The sequence below is a fragment of the Sciurus carolinensis genome, chromosome 9 (assembly GCF_902686445.1).
Source record: "Sciurus carolinensis chromosome 9, mSciCar1.2, whole genome shotgun sequence".
In the NCBI taxonomy this organism is placed as follows: Eukaryota; Metazoa; Chordata; class Mammalia; order Rodentia; family Sciuridae; genus Sciurus; species Sciurus carolinensis.
The window spans coordinates 27040294-27059252 of record NC_062221.1 but is presented as its reverse complement, the minus strand read 5'-3'; the positions used below and the strand labels follow the sequence as shown (position 1 = coordinate 27059252).

Below are 18959 nucleotides of genomic sequence, written 5' to 3'. Positions count from 1 at the left end.
CCTTCTTTATCCCTTGTGATTAACTTTGATTTGAAGTCTGCTTTATCTGATATGAGGATGGATATCTCCACTTTTTTTCTGAGTCCATGTGCATGGTATGTTTTCTCCCATCCTTTCACCTTTAGTCTGTGAGTATCTCTTCTGTATGAGATGAGTCTCTTGCAGGCAGCATATTGTTGGGTCTTTCTTTTTAATCCAGTCTGCCAGTCTGTGTCTTTTGATTAATGAATTCAGGCCATTAACATTCAGGTTTATTATTGAGATATGATTTGTATTCCTAGTCATTTTAGCTTATTTTTGGTTTTTAACTTGACTTGGCTTCTCCTTTATTTGGGTATTCCTTTAGGGTGGTTCCTCCCTTTGCTGAATTACATCATTGTTTTTCATTTCTTCCTCATGGAATATTTTGCTGAGAATGTTCTCTAGAGCTGGCTTTCCTTTTGTAAATTCGTTTAGCTTTTGTTTATCATGGAAGGATTTTATTTCGTCGTCAAATCTGAAGGTAAGTTTTGCTGGGTATAAGATTCTTGGTTGGCGTCCATTTTCTCTCAGAACTTGAAAAATGTTGTTCCAGGCCCTTCTAGCTTTTAGGGTCTGGGTTAAGAAATCTGCTGATATCCCTATTGATTTCCCCCTGAATGTAATTTGATTTTTTCCTCTCTCAGCCTTTAAAATTCTATCTTTATTTTGTATGTTAGGTATTTTCATTATAATGTGCCTTGGTGTGGATCTGTTGTAATTTTGTACATTTGGTGTCCTATACTCCTCTTGTACTTGATTTTCCATTTCATTCTTCAGATTTGGGAAATTTTCTGATATTATTTCACTGAATAGATTGTACATTCCTTTGGTTTGTTTCTCTGTACCTTCCTCAATCCCAATAATTCTTAACTTTGACCTTTTCATGATATTCCATAATTCTTGGAGGTTCTGTTCATGATTTCTTACCATCTTCTCTGTTTGGTCAACTTTGTTTCAAAGTTTAAATAGTTTGTCTTCAATGTCTGAGGTTCTGTCTTCCAGGTGTTCTGTCCAATATATTGATTATGCTTTCTGTGGAGTTTTTTATTTGGTTTATTGTTTCCTTCATTTCAAGAACTTCTGTTTGGTTTTCTTTTATTTTTTTTCTTTGCTTCCTGCATTTGCTCTTTTAAGAGTTGATTGGTGTGATCATGCAATGCCTGCATTTTCTCTCTTTATCTCATCATTTGCTTCTCTGATCATTTTGATTATGTACATTCTGAACTCCCTTTCAGACCTTTCTTCTGCCATGCTGTCATTGGATTTTACTGATGTAGCATCTACGTTATTTTGGGACACTGTCTTCTCTTGTTTTCTCATGTTGCTCTGTTATCTTCCCCTCTAGGAGTGCAAATCTGAGGTATTGCAGGTATTTCAGGGACTTACAGTGTCCCTGCAGGTTTCCAGTACCTCATTTGGAAGTGAGAGTCAGTATTAGCAGCTCACCATACAAACAATATGCATCCTTAACTCAAATAGTCCTTTTTGAGATGTTAATCATATTGTCTTAATAAACAGAGAGTATGAGTTTGATTATTATCTACGGTTTAGCCAATTGTTTTGCAATAAGGATCAGGATTTCTAAAGGTGGACAAAGAGGATGAAGGGTGTAGGATACAATGTTAATGAGATAAGAATTGTGTCTATAGAGGTACTATGTCATAGGAGTAGTGAAAGTGGAATTATAAGAAATTGGTTGTTAGCATGTGAAAAGGGAGAAAGAGTCTCCAAGGAGACAGATAGATAAGAGGAAAATAGAGAGGATGAGAAAAATACTAAGAAAAGAAAAATAGGAATAATAGTAGGTATAATAAGAATAATTGTAACATTACTACTAATAAAAAAATCTACAATAAGACTATACAGTACTGTTTAAACTTCCTAGTGTTCAGTGGCCTGATGTCTGGAAGGAACTTGATAATGCAGTGACCCAAAAAGGATGTTGCCACTTTAGGGGTGGTGGCCTCAGGTGCGGTATAATTCCTGCTAGTAGCCAGAGGCGCCTCCACGTGTTGGCAGATGGTCATCCACAGCACAGGCACTAGACTGTTGCCTGGGGCCGGGCTGGTCTGGACCTGGGTCTTTGACCCTGCCTCCCTGGTGTGGAAGTCTTGCCTAGTGGTGCTGGGCTGGGCCTGTGTCCTAATGTTTTTTTTTTTTTTTTTTTTTTTTTTACTAGAGCTTAATAGTTATATATAGTATTTGGAATCATCCCCCAAAATCATACATGTATGAAATTCTATTTCAGTTCCTCCCCTTTTCCCTTTCCTTTTTCCCTCCCCTTTTTCCCTCCCATCCTCCTTCTCCTTCCTCTACTCTTTTGGACTTCCTTTCTTTTCTCTATTTATATTTGATTTGTTTCTTTTTACTTATACACTAAGGTGAAATTCCCTTTTGTATATTTTTGTGTGTACAGGACATGATTTTTAAGGAGTTCATTTTGCATTGCCTCCCTTTTCCTATTCCACCACTCTGCTTGAGTCTCCTTCTACTGATCTTCCCTGTATGTTTTTGCTATCCTATCTTTCCCTCCTCCTTTCTTTTATTTTGCTCTATCTTCCACATATGAGGGAAAATATTTGACCTTTGAGTTTCTGAGTTTGGCTTATTTCACTTAGCATGATGTGTTTCATTTCTGTCCATTTATCAGCAAATACCATAATTTCATTCTTCTTTGTGGCTGAGTAGAACTTCATTGAATGTATATATATACCATAGTTTCTGGGTTTTTTTTTCTTTCTTTCTTTTTTTTTTTTTTACTACTTTGTGATGAAATATCACAGCTCCCAGTAAACCACGAAACCACAGGACTAATCTACAGTACTCTGCAGAGTTCTGTGTTGCTAAACTGTGATATTCAGTGAGTTAGGTACATTTAAGTACATTTTCAACTTAATGATATTTTCATCTTAGAATGGGTTTATCAGTACATAACCCCATAGTCAGTTGAAAAACATATACTCTTATTCAAGAATATTTTTAGAGACTTTTTTGGTTATTGTTCTAGATGAGTTTTAGGCATTTCATTGTTTTTGGAAAAATAATCTTGGTATTTGATTTGGTTTATATAAAATATTAAAATTAATATGATGATAACCACTATGTTGCCTTGTTTAGGCTAACCATTTGGAATATGGTATATATCTGTATTTACGTCTTTTATCTCTCAGTAAATATTTACACAGTTCCTTTTTTATCTTTTTTTTATTTTAATTTTTTGTCTATTTATTTTTTAAAATTTATTTTTATTGTAAACAAATGGGATACATGTTGTTTCTGTTTGTACATGGAGTAACAGCATACCATTTGCATATTCATACATTTACATAGAGTAATGATGTTTGATTCATTCCGTTATTTTTTTTCCTTCCCCCCACCCCTCCCACCTCTCTTTTCCCTCTATACAGTCCCTCCTTAGTTTCTTAATCCATACCATAATTTCTTAATCCATTCATCCGTAAGCATCCTGGTTGATTTCACAATTAGCTATTGTGAACTGTGGTACTATAAACATCAAGGTGACTCTATTGCTGTATTATGTTGATTTTAGTTTTGGAGGGACAATACTGAGGAGTGGGATAGATGGATCATATGGTGGTTTCATTCCTAGTTTTTTGAGGATTTCCATACTGTTTTCTAGAGTGGTTATACTAGTCTGTAATCCGACCAGCAGTGTACAAGTGTACCTGTTTCCCCACATCCTCATCAGTATTTATTGTTTGTATTCTTGATCATTGCCATTCTGACTGAAATAAGATAAAATCTTAGAGTAGTTTTGATTTGCATTTTCTTGGTTGCTAGAGATGTTGAACATTTTTTCCTGTATTTGTTGAACATTTGTGTTTTTTTCTTTTTGAAAAGTTTCTGTATAGTTCTTTTGCCCATTTATTGATTGGGTTATTGGGGGTGTGTGTGAGAAGTTTTTTGAGTTCTTTGTGTATTCTGTATATTTATCCCCTATCAGTGAAGTAGCTAAAAATATTTTTTCCCATTCTGTAGGCTTCTCTCTTCACATTCTTGATTGTTTCCTTCACCATACAGAAGTTTTTTAATTTGATGCCGTTTCATTTATTAACTCTTTTTTTTTTTCTTGGGTTTTTGGGGTCTTTTTGAGGAAGTCAGTACCTGTGCCTATGTGATGGAGTGTTGACCCTATATCTTTTTTCTCAGAGTTACAAGGTTTCTGGTAACCTTGATTTATTTTGATTTCAGTTTTGTGCAGGGTAAGAGATAGGGTTCTAGTTTCATTTTTCTACACATAGTATCCAGTTTCCCCAGCACTACTTGTTAAAAAGGCTGTCTTTTCTCCAAGATATAGTTTTGGCACCTTTGACAAGCATTAGGTGGCTGTAAGTGTGTGAGTTTGTCTCTGTGTCTTCTACTCTGTTCCATTTGTCCTGTCTATTTTGATGCCAGTACCATGCTGCTGTTGTTACTGCAGCTCTGTAGGATAATTTCAGATCAGGTATCGTGATGCCTCCTGCATCGTTTTTTTTGCTCAGTTTTGTGCTGGCTATTCTCTTATTCTTCCAAATGAATTAACAGTTGTTTTTTTTCCAATTCTATGAAGAATATCTTTGGTATTTTGATGGGATTGCATTGAATCTGGGTATTGCTTTTGGTAGTATGGCCATTTTGATGACACTAATTCTGCCTATTCAAGAATGTGCAAGGACTTTCCATCTTCTAAAGTCCTCTTCAATTTCTTTCTTCAGTGTTCCATAATATTCATCACAGAACTCTTTTACCTCTTGATTGGATTAATTCCCAAGTATTTTGTTTTATTTTTTTGAGGTTATTAAAAATGGGATGGTTTTCCTGATTTCTTCTTTGGCTGAATCATTATTGGATATAAGAAAGCTATTGATTTATGGGTGTTGATCTTATATCCTATTACTTTGCTGAACTCATTCATGAACTCTGAAAGTCTTCTGGTGGAGTTTTTTGGGTCTCCTAGATATGGGATCTTATAAAGAGAGATAGTATGACTTCTTCATTTCCTATTTGTATCCCTTTTATTCCCTTCTCTAACCTTATCACTCTGACTGATGTTTTGAGGACATTGTGAGAGTGGGCATCCTTGTCTTCTTCCTGATTTTAGAGGAAATGCTTTTAGCTTTTCTTCATTCAACATGATGTTTGCTTTGGGTTTGTAATAAGTAGCTTTATGATGTTGAGGTAGGTTCCTACCATCCTTAGCTTTCCCAGTGTTTTGGATGTGAAAGGGTGCTGGATTTTATCAAAGACCTTTACTGTATCTATTGAGATGATTTCACAATTCTTGTCCTTATTTGAATTAAGTAGCAAATTATGATTTGTGTATGTTGAATAAAACATGGTGTGTTGTCTGCAGAAACTTTTTATTATGATGCTGTCTCACTGATTTTTGGTTTTGTTTCTTGAACTTAGGAATCTTGTTAAGAATGTTGGTTCCTGTGCCAACATGTTGGAGTATAGGGCCTATATTTTCTTCTGGCAGTTGCAGAATTTCTGGTCTAATTCCTAGGTCTTTGATCTATTTGAATTCACTTTGTGCAGGGTGAGAGACAGGGGTCAAGTTTCATTCTTCTACATAAGGATGTCTAGTTTTCCCTGCATCATTTGTTAAAGAGTCTCTTTTCTACACCAAATGTTTTTGGCACCTTTGTCTAGTATCAGATGACTATCTTTATAGGGGTTTGTTTGTGTGATTTCTCTTCTATTCCAATGATCTTCATGTCTGTTTTGGTGCCAGGACCATGCTGTTTTTGTTATAGCTCTGTAGTGTAATTTGAGGTCCCGTAATTTGATGTCTCCATCATTGTTCTTTTTGCACAGAATTGCTTTGGCTATTCTAGGTCTCTTATTTTTCCAAATGAATTTTAGAACTTCTTTTTCTAGTTCAGTGAAGAATGTCATTGCTATTTTGATGGGAATTACATTAAATCTGTGTAGTGCTTTTGGTAGTTTGGCCATTTTGACAATATTAAGTTCTGCCTATTATGGGAGGTCTTGAATCTCTATTGTCTTCTTGAATATTTTTCTTCAGTGTTTTAAAAATTAATTTGTAGAAGTCCTTCACCTCCTTCTTTAGATTAGTGGGATAATTTTCCTAATTTTTCTTCAGTAGATTCATCATTGGAATTTAGAAATGTGATTGATTCGTGTATGTTGACTTTGTATCCTGGTACTTTATCATACTTCAGTGATGCAGCCACATCAAGGGACAAAACATTGTTTATGGGACTGCAGATTGGTGCAGCCACTCTGGAAAGCAGTATGGAGATTCCTCAGAAAACTTGTAATGGAACCACCGTTTGATCCAGCTATCCCATTTCTTGGCCTGTACCCAAAGGACTTAAAATCAGCATACTACAGTGACATAGCCATATCAATGTTCATAGCTGCTCAGTTCACAATAGCTAGATTGTGGAACCAACCCTGATGCCCTTCAACTGACGAATGGAAAAAGAAACTGTGGTATATATACACAATAGAATATGACTCAACCATAAAGAAGAATGAAATTATGGCATTTGCTGGTAACTGGAGGGAACTGAAGACTGTCATGATAAGTGAAATAAGCCAATCCAAAAAACACAAAGGCCAAATGTTCTCTCTGATACATGGATGGTGAATGCGATAGGCTGGGGGAGGATCACCAGATTGGACAGGGCAGAGTTGGGGAAAGTGAAGAGGATGGTAATAGGAAAGACAGTATAATGAATCAGATATAACTTTCCTGTGTTCATATATGATTACATGACCAGTGTAACTCCACCTTATATACAACCACAAAATTGGGAAGTTATACTCCATGTAGATATGATATGTCAAAATACATTCTACTGTCATGCATAACTAAAAAAATACAAAGTAAATCTGAAAAAAAGGTGAATATTTAAAAAAAGATATCTTACATCTATGTTCATCAAGGATATTAGACTGAACTTTACTTCATTTGTCTTTGTCTGGTTTTGGTATCAGAGTGATTGTGGCTTCATAGAATCCATTTGGCAGTGTTCCCTCTGTTTCTATTTCATGGAATAATTTAAGGATAATTGGTATTCTTTAAAAGTCTGGAAGAATGTGACTGAGAATTTGTTCAATTCTGGACTGTTCTTTGTTGGAAGGCTTTTGATAGCTGCTTCGATTCCATTACTTGATATTGATCTGCTTAAGTTTTCTATATGTCCACGAGTCAATTTGGGTAGGTATATATCTTGAGGAATTTGTCAATATCTTCAAGATTTTCTAGCTTATTGGAGTATAAATTTTCAAAACATTTTCTAATGATCCTCTGGATTTTATTAATGTCTATGGTGATATTTCCCTTTTCATCTCTAATTTTGTTAATTTGCATCTTCTCTTTAGTTAGTTTGTCTAAGGGTTTATTCATCTATTTATCCTTAAAACACAAAGTCTTTGTTTCATTGATCTTGTGCATTTTTATTCTCAAATTTCATTTATTTGGGCTCTGATTTTAACAACTTGCTCTCTTCTGCCAATTTTGGTGTTAGTTTGTTCTCTTTCTAGGACCTTAAGGTATAATGCATGAACTAAGTGCTATAAACTCAGAGCTGCCTTCATATTGTCCCAGAGATTTGGATATGTTGTGTTACTATTCTCATTTGTTTCTAAGAATCATCTTATTTCTTCCCTGATTTCTTTTCGTGATTCATTCATTATTCAAAAGTGTATTGTTTAATCTCTGGTGTTGGAGTTATGTCGGATTTTTTATCTTGTTGTTGATTTCTAATTTCATTCTATTATATTTTGATAGAATGTAAGGGATTATCTCTAGTTTTTTGTGTTTGCTGAGATTTGTTTTGTGACATGAAATATGATCTATTTTTAAAATCATTCCATATGCTACTGAAAAGAATTCGAATTCAGTCGTTGATGGATGGAATATTCTATAGGTATCTGTTAGATCTATTTAATTAACAGTACATTTTAGTTCTGAATAATCTTTATTTAGTTTTTATCTTGGTGTTCTGTCTTTGAAATCACCCAGTATTATTGTATTGTGTTCTGTTTCATGTTTAATATTGAGAAAGATTTGTTCTATATACATAGATGAACCATTGTTTGATGAATCAATATTTACAACCATTATATTTTGTTAGATGAATTCCATAAATCAGTATGAAGTGACCTTCTTTGTCTCTTCTGGTTAATTGCGGCTCAAAGTCCACTTTTTAGTGTTTATGACTTCCAATCACATGGTATATATTTTCCCATCCTTTCACCTTTATTCTATGGATGTCTTTGTCTATAATATGAATCTCTTGCAAATGACATGTTACTGGTCTTATTTTTTAATTCAGTCTGCCACTCTATGTCTTTTGATTAGAGAGATCATTTATATTCAGTGTTATTATAGAGATGATTTTTATTTTCTGCCATTTTGATTCATTTGTAATGTTTAATTCATACTTTATTTTTCCTTTGACTATTCTTCTAGTGTAATTTATCTCTATGCTGGTTTTCTATTTTTTCATTTTTTTCTTCATGAAATATTTCATTGAGTATGTTTTGTAGTACAGGCTTTGTGGTTATGAATTCTTTTAGTTTCTGCTTATCATGGAAGGTTTTTATTTCATCGTCAATTCTGAAGAATAATTTTTCTGGTATAGTAATCTTGGTTGGCACACACTTTCCTTTAGAGTTTGATATATATTATTCTAGGCCCTCCTGACTTTTAGGGCCTTGGTTGAGAAATTGGTTGAAATTTGGATTGATTTACCTCTGTAGGTTATCTATCATTTTTGTCTTGCAGGTTTTTTAATTCTATCCTTATTCTGTGTATTAGGTGTTTTCATCATAATGTGTCTTGATAAGATCTGTTCTGATAGACTTTTTTATTTTTTGGAGTTTTATATGCATCTCGTATTTGAATTTGCATCTCATTCCTAAGATTCAAAAAATTATCCCATATTATTTCATTGAAAAGAGTGTGCCTTCTCTTAATTTGTATTTCAGAGCCTTCATCTACCTCAATTATTCTTAAATTTCATCTCTTGATGGTATCCCAAGTTTCTCGAATATTCTGGTCATGATCTGTTAACATATTTTCTTTATGGTCAACTTTATTTTCATGATTATATAATTTGTCTTCAAGGCCTGAAAACCTATCTTCAAAGTGGTCCAATCTATTGGTGATGTTTTCCATTGAATTTTTAAGTTGGTTTGCTGAGTCATTTCCAGAATTTCCATTTGGTCAGGATCTCCCTTTTTATTGAAGTGATCTTTTATTTCACTGCTTACACCTTCTTTTAGCTTGAACATTTTAACTATGAACTTTCTAAATTCTTTCTCTGACATTTCCTCCCCTGTGTTGTTGAAGGAGTCAGTTGTTGATTTGTTATGTGCTGTTTGGGGTGGTTTGTTCCTTTGCTTTTTCATATTACATGTATGTCTGCCCATCTAATGGGATGGTTATCACTTCTTCTTTCAAGTAAGAAACTATTTCACAAATTTCTTTCTCTTAAGAGTCCTGGGTTGGGTGAATATCCAGGTATTGGTACTTTAACTCAGTGGGTTGCCTCTGCTGTTCTCAATATTAGCACCACTTCAAGAGAAGCCACTGAACCTTATTTACTATAGTCACTTCACAACCAAGCCATGTACTATTCAACCTTATGAGAAGTCAAAACTTGTTGCTACTGTTCTCTACAATTCCTCTAATTCTGGAATAAACGCATTCTGGAATAGGAAAAAAAAATTATTTACTAAATACAGTAAAACTGCTATAATATTATATGGAGACTCAAAGGGGAAAGAAAAAAATTGGTCAAAGAGAGAGAAAAAGAAAATTTAAAAAATTATATACACCAAGTGTAAAAAGGAGAAAAAAGATGGATGATGCAGGGATTTGAGGTGGTAGTATGTAATGTAAGAAGGAGAATAGGGAGTAAAAGGAGCAGGTATAAACCAGAGCTAGGAAAACAAAATAGAATGATTTCAGTCAGTGCTTTAAGCCATTAGAATAAATACATTTTAATGAGCAGAGAGTACTATTATGGTTTAGATGTGGTGTCTCCCAAAAGCTCAAGTGTGAGACCATGAAAGGTTTGGGGAAGAAATCATTAGGTTATATCCTTACCATAATCAATGGATTAATCCTCAATGGGATTAACTGAGTGGTAACTGGAGGCAGGTAGGTTGTACTCAGAAGAAGTGGTTCATTGGGGGAATGACTGTTAAGGTGCTATTCCAGTATCCGAAATAAAAACTCTGGGTTCTTTTGAAGCAAAAGACAAAGAATTTATTCTGGCCAGGTCTGAGAAAGCAGAAAGCAAACTGTTTGTAGTCTCTGACACCAACATGGGGTTGACTGTGGCTTCAAAGCTGGAAAATCACATAGGAAGGTTGGGGGAGAGATTGGCAGTTACAACCACATAAAACAGTTTTCTTAGAAATCATCAGTACATGGTCAGAAGGGCAAGCTTACATTTTACAAGTTAAGGATATTGTGATCAGGGTACAAGTGGGGTAGGGTGGAGGTGTTAGCTCCTATGTGAGTGGGCTCATGAGGAAAAGGGGTCCCGATTTTATACAGGTTAAGATGTCTAAACAAAATGGGGTCACGTTGGTTTAATTTTTAAATCAGCCCATAGCATGACTGTGGGGTATATGTTTTATATCTGGAGAATGAACTCTGTCTCTCTGCTTCCTTATCACCATGATGTGAGCTACTTCCCTCCACCACCCTCTCCCACCATGATGTTCAGCTTCACCTCAAGCCCTGAGGAACAGAACCAGACTTCTATGAACTAAAACCTCTGAAACTGTGAGCCCTCAAATAAACTTTTCCTCCTCTATGATTGTTCTGGTCAGATCCTTTTAGTCACAGCAAACAAAACAAAACAAAACACTAAGGGGTACCCCAGGCCTCCTCAGTCCCATTGTTGGACCATCAGGGAATCATCTGAGCACATGGACCTTTGAGGGGACAGTACAACTTCCAGTGGTCCTCCTTGCAAACAGTCCCCTTGACTTCAGTCTTTTCTGCCCACAGCCAAAGCAAGCAGAGGTGTACTGCCCTTTTTCCCAGGAGCCTCACTTTGGGAATTCTTTTGCACTGTTCCCTCTTCCTTTTAATTTCCTCCTGATCTCAATTGTAAAAAAAATCTTAATGACTATTTTAAGAAGATTGTTCAGAGTATTGTCAGATCCTAAGGGAACTCTGTGGAGTTTCCTTCTAATGTCTGAAGCTAACTGGGTTAGCACATCACAATACCTGATTTCAAGACACACTACAGACCTGTAGTAACCAAAACACCATGATACTGGGGAAAAAAAAAAAAAAAAAAAACAGGCACAAAGAACAATGAAACAAAATAAAGTGATTCTTAACAAAAAGTACCAAAAATATCCTCCTCCTCCCTCTATCCCCTCTCCCCTTGCTGTGTCTGTGTGTCTCACACACAGACATATCTGTGATATTCCTACATTTTAGAATAAGTATTGTTTGCTCTTGAAAGTTTCTGTTGCTTTTTTAGTTTCAGTCTTCTATGTATGGATATCTAGTTTGCCTAGCTCCATTTGTTAATGACACTGTCTTTTCTTTAATGTATGTTTTTATGGTACTTTTGGCAAGAATCAGATGGCTATCGCTTTATATGTTGTCTCTGGGTCCTGTATTCTATTCTGTTTCTACATGTCTGTTTTTATGATTGTTTTAAATTATTTTGGTTCTGTGTATATTTTGAAATTGGATATTGTGATGACCCAAGAATTGCACTTTTTGCCTAGGATTATTTAGGTTGTTCAGGTTACATTTACTTCTTTATGAATTTTCAGATTATTTTTTCTAGTTCTGTGGAGGACATCATTGGTATTTTGATGGAGTTTGCATTGAATCTATAGATTGCTTTCAGTAATATAGCCATTTTAGCTATTTTAATTTTCCTTTCCATGAACATAGGAGGTCTTTCCACCTTATGTATCTTTTTCAGTTTCTTTCACTGTAGAGGTCTTTCATCTCTTTGGTTAGATTGATTTCTAGGTATTTTATTTTTTAAGCTATCATGAATGGAATTTTTTTCTCATCAGGTTCATTGTTGGTGTATAGAAAAGTTATTGACTTTTGTTTGTTGATTTTTTTTTATCCCTCTACTTTGCTGAATTTATCAGGTCTAAAAATTTTCTGGTGTAGTCTTTAGAGTACTCTAAGAATATGATCTTGTCCTCTGTAAACAGTGATAATCTGAATTCTTCCTATTTGTATTCCTCTTTTCTTTCTCTTGATTAGTTGCTCTGGCTAAAATTTCAAGTACTATTTTAAATAGAAGTAGAGAGAGTGGACATCTTTGTCTCATTCCTGTTTTTTGAGGAAACATGTTTGGTTTTGCTCATTAAGTATGATATTGGCTGCAGGTTTGTCATATGTTGCTTCATGATGTTGAGGTAAGATCTTTCTGAATTTCTTTGTGGCTTTTATCATGAAGGGATATTGAGTTTTGTTAAAGGCTTTTCTGCCTCCAGTGGAATGATTATGACTTATCCTTGATTCTGTTTATGTGGTGTATTGTGTTTATTGATGGATATGTTGAACTGTCTCTGATTCCCTGGAATGAAAGCAGCTGGGTCATGGTTTGTGATCTATTTAATTTTTTGTGACATCATTATCTGGTAGGGGTATCAGGGTGATACTGGTTTTAGAGATTGAGTTTGAAAGTATCCCTTCCCTTTGTATTTCATGGAATAGTTTGAAGAGCAGTCATGTTCTTCTTTAAAGGTCTGGTACATTCAGTAATGAATCTGTCTGAACCTGGTCTTTTCTTTTCTGGGAGACTTTTTATTACTGCTTAAATTCCTTTTCTTGTTACTGATCTATTTGTATTTGTTATACCATCTCGGTTCAATTTTGGTAGGTTATATATATCTAAATATTTTTCCATTTCTTAAAGATTTTCCAATTTATTAAAATAAAATTTTTTGAAGTAGCCCCTAATGATTCTCTGGGTTTTAGTGATATCTGTTGTAATATTCCAATCTTTACTGTAACTTCATTAATTTGAATCTTCTCTCATTTCAATTTTTGGTCATTTTGGCTAATGGTTTATCACTCTTTTTATCTTTCCAAAAAAACCAACTCTTAGATATATTTTTTTATATTTGTTTTAGTCTCTGTTTCCATTAATTTCTTGTTTGATTTTTATTATTTCTTTCCTTCTACTGGTTTTGGGTGCTGTTTATTCATGTTTTTCTAAGATTTTGAGATGCATCATTAGGCTATCAAGTTGAGGTCTCTGATTTTTTTTTAAAATGTAGGCACTCATAACCATAAAATCCCTCATAGAATTGTATCCTACAGATTCTGGTTTATTGTGTTCCCTTTTTCATTTGGTTCTAGGAATTTTTAAATTTTATTCCTATCTCTTCAGTGAACAACTGTTCACTGACCACACAAAAGTATATTGTTCAGTCTCCATGTATTTGTAGTTTCTCTGGCTGTTGATTTCTACTTTCAGTCAATTATGATCTGATAAGATGGAGGAAGGTTTTTTTTGTATTTGCTAAGGTTGTTTATGTTTGAAAATATGATCTGTATTGGAGAAAGTTCCATTAAGTTCTAGAAAAGGTGTGTGTCCTATCTGTTGTTGGATGGAATATTGTCTACATGTCTGTTAAGTTCATTAGATCTAAATTATAGTTTAACTCTGTTGTTTCTTTGCTGATGTTTTTTTTTATCAGAATGGTCTTTCTATTAGTGAAAGTAGGTATTGGAGTCACCTTCTATTTTTGTATTGGAGCCTATGTCAGGTAGTATTTGTTTTATGAAATTGTGTATTGACATATGGAACATAAATATTTACAAATGTTACATCTTCTTGATGGATTACTTACTAGGATGTGGTAACCTTTGTCTCTTCTAATTTTGGATTGAAGTCTTCTTTTTCAGATATGCGAATAGCTATTTCTGCTTGTGTTCAGAATGCATTTGCATTGAATAGCATTTTCCATTTATTCACTCTCAGCCTGTGCATGTTTTTAGTCAGTAAGGTGTATTTCTTGCAAATGGCAAACAGTTGGATCTTGTTTTTTAATCTAATCTGCCAGTCTGTCTTATTTGGCAAATCATGGTCATTTAAATTCAGGATTATTATTGAAAGGTAAGTACTAATTTTTGGCATTTTTGTCATTTTCCAATGTTTGATTTATTTCTAATTCTCATTTATCTGTTCTTATGAGAATTTATTTTCCTTCCCATGCTCACTTGCTTATGTTTATCTTCCTTGTTCGTACATAGGATTCCTTTAAGTATCGTCTTTGCTTGCTTAATGGTCATGAATTACTTTAGTTTGTGCTTATCTTCCAAGGTCTTTATTTCTTTTTTTATTTTAAAGGATAATTTTACTGGATATGCTAATCCAGGGTGACAGGTATTTTTTTTTTTTTTTCAGTGCTTAAAAGATCATTCCATGCTCTCCTGACTTTTAGCAGTTCGCTGAGAAATCTGCTGTTATTCTGATGGTTTTGCCTTTGTAAGTGATTTGGCATTTCTCTCTTGTAGCTTTTAAAATTCTTTCCATACTCTGTGTTTTTGACATTTTAACTATATGTTGCGGAGAGGTTTCTTTCTGGTCATGACTATTTGGGGTACTAAATACAACTTGTGTCTTGATGTCTATCTCTCATTCTTAATATTTGGGAAATTTTCTGCTGTTATTATTGCATTGGGTAGGTGTTCTCTGCCATTGGTGTATATCATGACTCCTTTTTCAGGAACTGTGAGCCTTAAGTTAGGTATTTTAGTATTGTCCCAGAATTCTTATTTATTCTGTTCATTTTTTTCTTTATTACTATCTTATGTTCTGCTTCTTTCACCTTGTCATCAAAGCTGCAATTCTGCCTTCTGGTTTATATAGTTGATTGGTGAGACTTTCAACTGAGTTTTTTTATTTAACTTATTTCAGTTTCATTTCTAAAGTTTCTGCTGGTGCTTTTTCAGAATCTGTCTCTTTTGAAAATTTTCAGTTATATCCTGTATTGCCTTTCTTAGTTGTTTATGTGTCCTGGGTTCAGATGATAGTCATTTTGTTGCCGCCTGCAGCAATGAGACCGCCGGGAGGAATCGGAGGAAGACTGGAAATGACCAACTTCTTTATTCTACTTTTGGGGGATGCTTCCTTGCATGCTTCTCTTTGCAGGTCTTTTTTTTTTTTTTTTAACTAGTCACCTTTTATTGGGTATTAATACTCGGGATAGGAAAGCATGAGGCCAAGAGGCCATGATTTCACTTCTTCATAGGAGAGGAGGTCCCAATCAGGAGTACGCAGTATGCTCTCCACACCGGCCCCTCTTCAATGGTACTTGCATCGCCACTCGTGCTTGAGTTCCTTGTAAGAAAGGCAGTAAGCTGAAAAGCACGTATGCTGCCAGCACCATGTTGACACCCGCAGTGCTGCCCTTCTTCACATTGATGTACTTGTAGTACCGGTAGTAACCTCTCTGAAATGCTCCCACAGTGCCTTTAGGCATGAAATCCGCATCAATATCCAGCTTGGAAGCTCCCCTAGTTTGACTCCATGAGTTTCTTCTCTTTCACTGGCACGACTGATGCCATCTTGGAGTCCTAGTGTCTGCTGAGCCACCAGCACAAGAGCTGCTGGGTAGGGAGTGCCTCTTTGCAGGTCTTGTGGGCTGAAGTGCTGGTCTCGCGTTGGCGCCCCCAGGAGCCCAGTGTTTCCGTGTCTTCCTCCTGGGAGGCCTCACTCAGGAGGTTCCTCCGCTGCTTGCGTGAGCCACAAGGGCGGGGAGGTGGGGGGAGGCGTTGCGGACTAGCAGGTGGGCACGTCCTGCTCCCCAGGCAGCCCCATGGCAGGGGGCGGGGAAGGACAACCAACTGAAAAAGTCCCCGCTCTGGGCTGGAAAAAGTCCCCACTGGACCGGCGCCTCACGCTCGAGCTTGCTGGGACTGGCGCGCTTGGCCGCCTGCAGATGTCTGGGGAGAAGGCGCCTGCATGCATGCGACCTCCTACCTCTCCCCCTTTTTGTTTTAAAAGGTGAAGAAAACTTTAAGGGATGTGTGATAGCTATCACTGCATCTGGACTGACTGTGCCTGTCTTAGGCATCCACATGTCTTACTGACATTCTTACCTGTCATCGGATTACCAAGAAGCTTGATCGTCTTGGCTCATGTCTTAGGTTGATATGTCAGTCACAGGAGGCTTTCCCATCTTTGACTACCAGCCATCCATTTGAGACAGCCAAGCCTGAGGAGAAGTTCTGGCTTCTAAGGCACAAGTGCATTTTTTACAATGATCTTATCCCTTTGTTGGCTTAGGCGCATCTTACACATACAATAAAATGCTAACACAATGAACAACAGAAGTATTAAACAGAACCCCATAATGCCTGCCCATTTTTGACCCCATTGTACAATATCTTTAAAAAATGTAATTTCATCAGCAACAGAGGGCACCTTGACTTTAGTAGAATTTACTAAGATTGTTTGGGCTCGTAGTGATCTGGTGAGATTATCAAACTGATAGTTCCAAGATCCATTAAGCACAGCACTAAGTTGTCTTGATAAATTAGCAGCCCTGCTGTCATTATGGTCCTGAATAATGTCCAAGACATCCTAATGCAGCAAGGTCCATCAAAATATCCACTTGCTCGTCAAGACAACACCACAGGCAGGTCTTCCAAATTGGCTAAAACTGGCATTGGGAGGTACCTAGGAACTCAAGCAAAAATCATTAAAGGAAAACTACTATTCCAACATTGAGTTAAAAAAAAAAAACATGAGGAGGAGTGCACTCTAAAGTATGATTAAGGATGAACAGCGACATGACACATAAGGAGGGAGGGACAAAAGCGATCCTGTAACTACAGACCAGAGTTGTAAGGTGTTTCAATCAGTGGAATCATCAGGAGGAGAATTATCATGTTCATGTTCACTGTTTTCAATCAGTAGAAGTCAAATTTAAATTACTCAAAGACTCAAGCATACTTATGGTAAATGATGCCTGAGGTCCATATGTCATAACTGCCTCTTTAAAGTTTTTAATGGTTTTAAAATCTAATGGTTGATGGCATCTCTGTCCATCCTGGTCCTCAAATATGGGCAGGTTCCATGAACTCTGGGGTTCCCTGCATTCCAGGGCGTCTAAACGCTTAGAAAGGTCCTGAATGGCCTTGATCAGAGGATCCCCCCATGGTGGTGCAGAAGGCTGAATCTAGCTTTCCCCTACCTTTTCCCCTTGTTTTTGTTAAATTATCTGAGTAATTACTTTCTAAGTCACTACCACTCAATTCTTCCTTACCTTGTTCTCCTTGTTTAATAGATTCTCGCTCTTGTACTTCTCCTAAGGCTTCCGCACTTTCAGCGTCAGCGACTGGATGCTAGGTTTATATGAAGTTAAACATTCCCAAATTAATTGCCACATAGGAAATGTTCCTTTAGGAAGAGGAACCCCCTGTTTTTCTGTCACTATTAGATCCTGTTTATGAAGATCCCATTGTGGTACATTAAGTAAGCCTTCCTCTATAAACCATGGGCTCACTGTTGCTAAGGTTTGAACATATGACTTTACAGTAGATTCTTTTACTGCTGTACCATTACTCATTAATAAACCTTTTATGACTTTGGTCATCTCATTCTTTGAGATTTCTGACCCCTTTATGAATTCTTTTCCTTCCCTTGCCCTATACCGCTCTGACCAGACTCCTGCGAGGTTCCTCAATTTACCCACTGTGCCATGATGGAGGCGGACCGGGAATGAACAGCTTCTTTATTTTTCTCCTTCCTTCCTATTTTTCTCTTACTTTCCCTCACCCTTAACCGCTCTGGCCAGAGACTCCCGGGAGGTTCCTCAGTACTTACCTACCGTGCTGAAGTCCCCGTAGGGCCACCACTTGTTGCTGCCTACAGCAACGGGACCGTGGGAAGGAATGGGAGGTGGACTGGGAGTGACCAACTTCTTTATTCTACTTTTGGGGGATGCTTCCTTGCATGCTTCTCTTTGCAGGTCTTGTGGGCTGAAGTGCAGGGTGAAGTGCCAGTCTCGCGTGGCGCCCCAGGAACCCAGCGTTTCTGCGTCTTCCTCCTCCAAGGCCTTACTCAGGAGGTTCCTCCGGCCGCTTGCACCACAAGGGCTGGGGAGGAGGCGCATCCTGCTCCCCGGGCAGCCCCATGGGGTGGAGCAGCAGTGCAGCTGGAAAAGCCCCTGCTGCGCCGCGACCAGCTCGCCCATGGGGTTATCGCTGTGCCAGTGCCGCCTCAAGCACGAGCTTGCTGGGGCTGCTGCACGTGGCCGCCTGCACACATTTGAATTCTCTGTCCTGCATTTTACCCACTTCATTATCTATGGATTTGGTTTTTCAGAGTGATGAACTTTTAGAGGTGTCTTGTTGACTTGTTTCCTGTGTTTCTATGTTGAGATTCTTGTATCTCTTAGGCTGTATTTCTCTTCTATTTTGTGAGGGTATTTTTGGTGAGCAGTTTTCTCTTTTCAGTGTATTCTGATCTTGGGCTGTATCTGTTCCACTCAACCTATCAAAGTGTGTGTTCTGTCACTAGCACCTCTTTGAAAGTAGAGAATAACTACCACTTAAGAGTAAACCATATATCAACATTAATAAAAACATTATAGATGATCTCTACAACCTCACTAACCAAAGTGAAGGGAGTATAACAGTATAAAGTAAACTGATAAATTAGATATTAATGATAGAATAATTAATGCTGTGTGTGTGTGTGTATAAAGTATGGGGAGAGAAATAAAAGAGAAAATGTGAAGAGAAAGAATGGCAAAAGAGAAGGGAAGGAAATACAATGAGAAGAAAGAAAATACCAAAAGAAAAATCCAATAAATTCCATAAAATTAAATAGAAATATGAAAAACCAAATCATGAAGGGGAAACAAAACAAATTACAAAAAAAGCAAAAACAAGAAGAAACCAAAGAAAGAAGTAAGAATTTTCCTTGCTAACATAATTTAAA

At 36.6% G+C, this 18959-nt stretch overlaps 1 protein-coding gene and 1 pseudogene across 1 annotated transcript in view; one reads left to right on the top strand and one right to left on the bottom strand.

Moving 5' to 3' along the window:
• Positions 1-18959, top strand: part of Dock3 (dedicator of cytokinesis 3) — a 712604-nt gene that overhangs the window by 294566 nt on the left and 399079 nt on the right.
• On the bottom strand, positions 15315-15577 carry LOC124992391 (ATP synthase subunit f, mitochondrial-like; annotated as a pseudogene).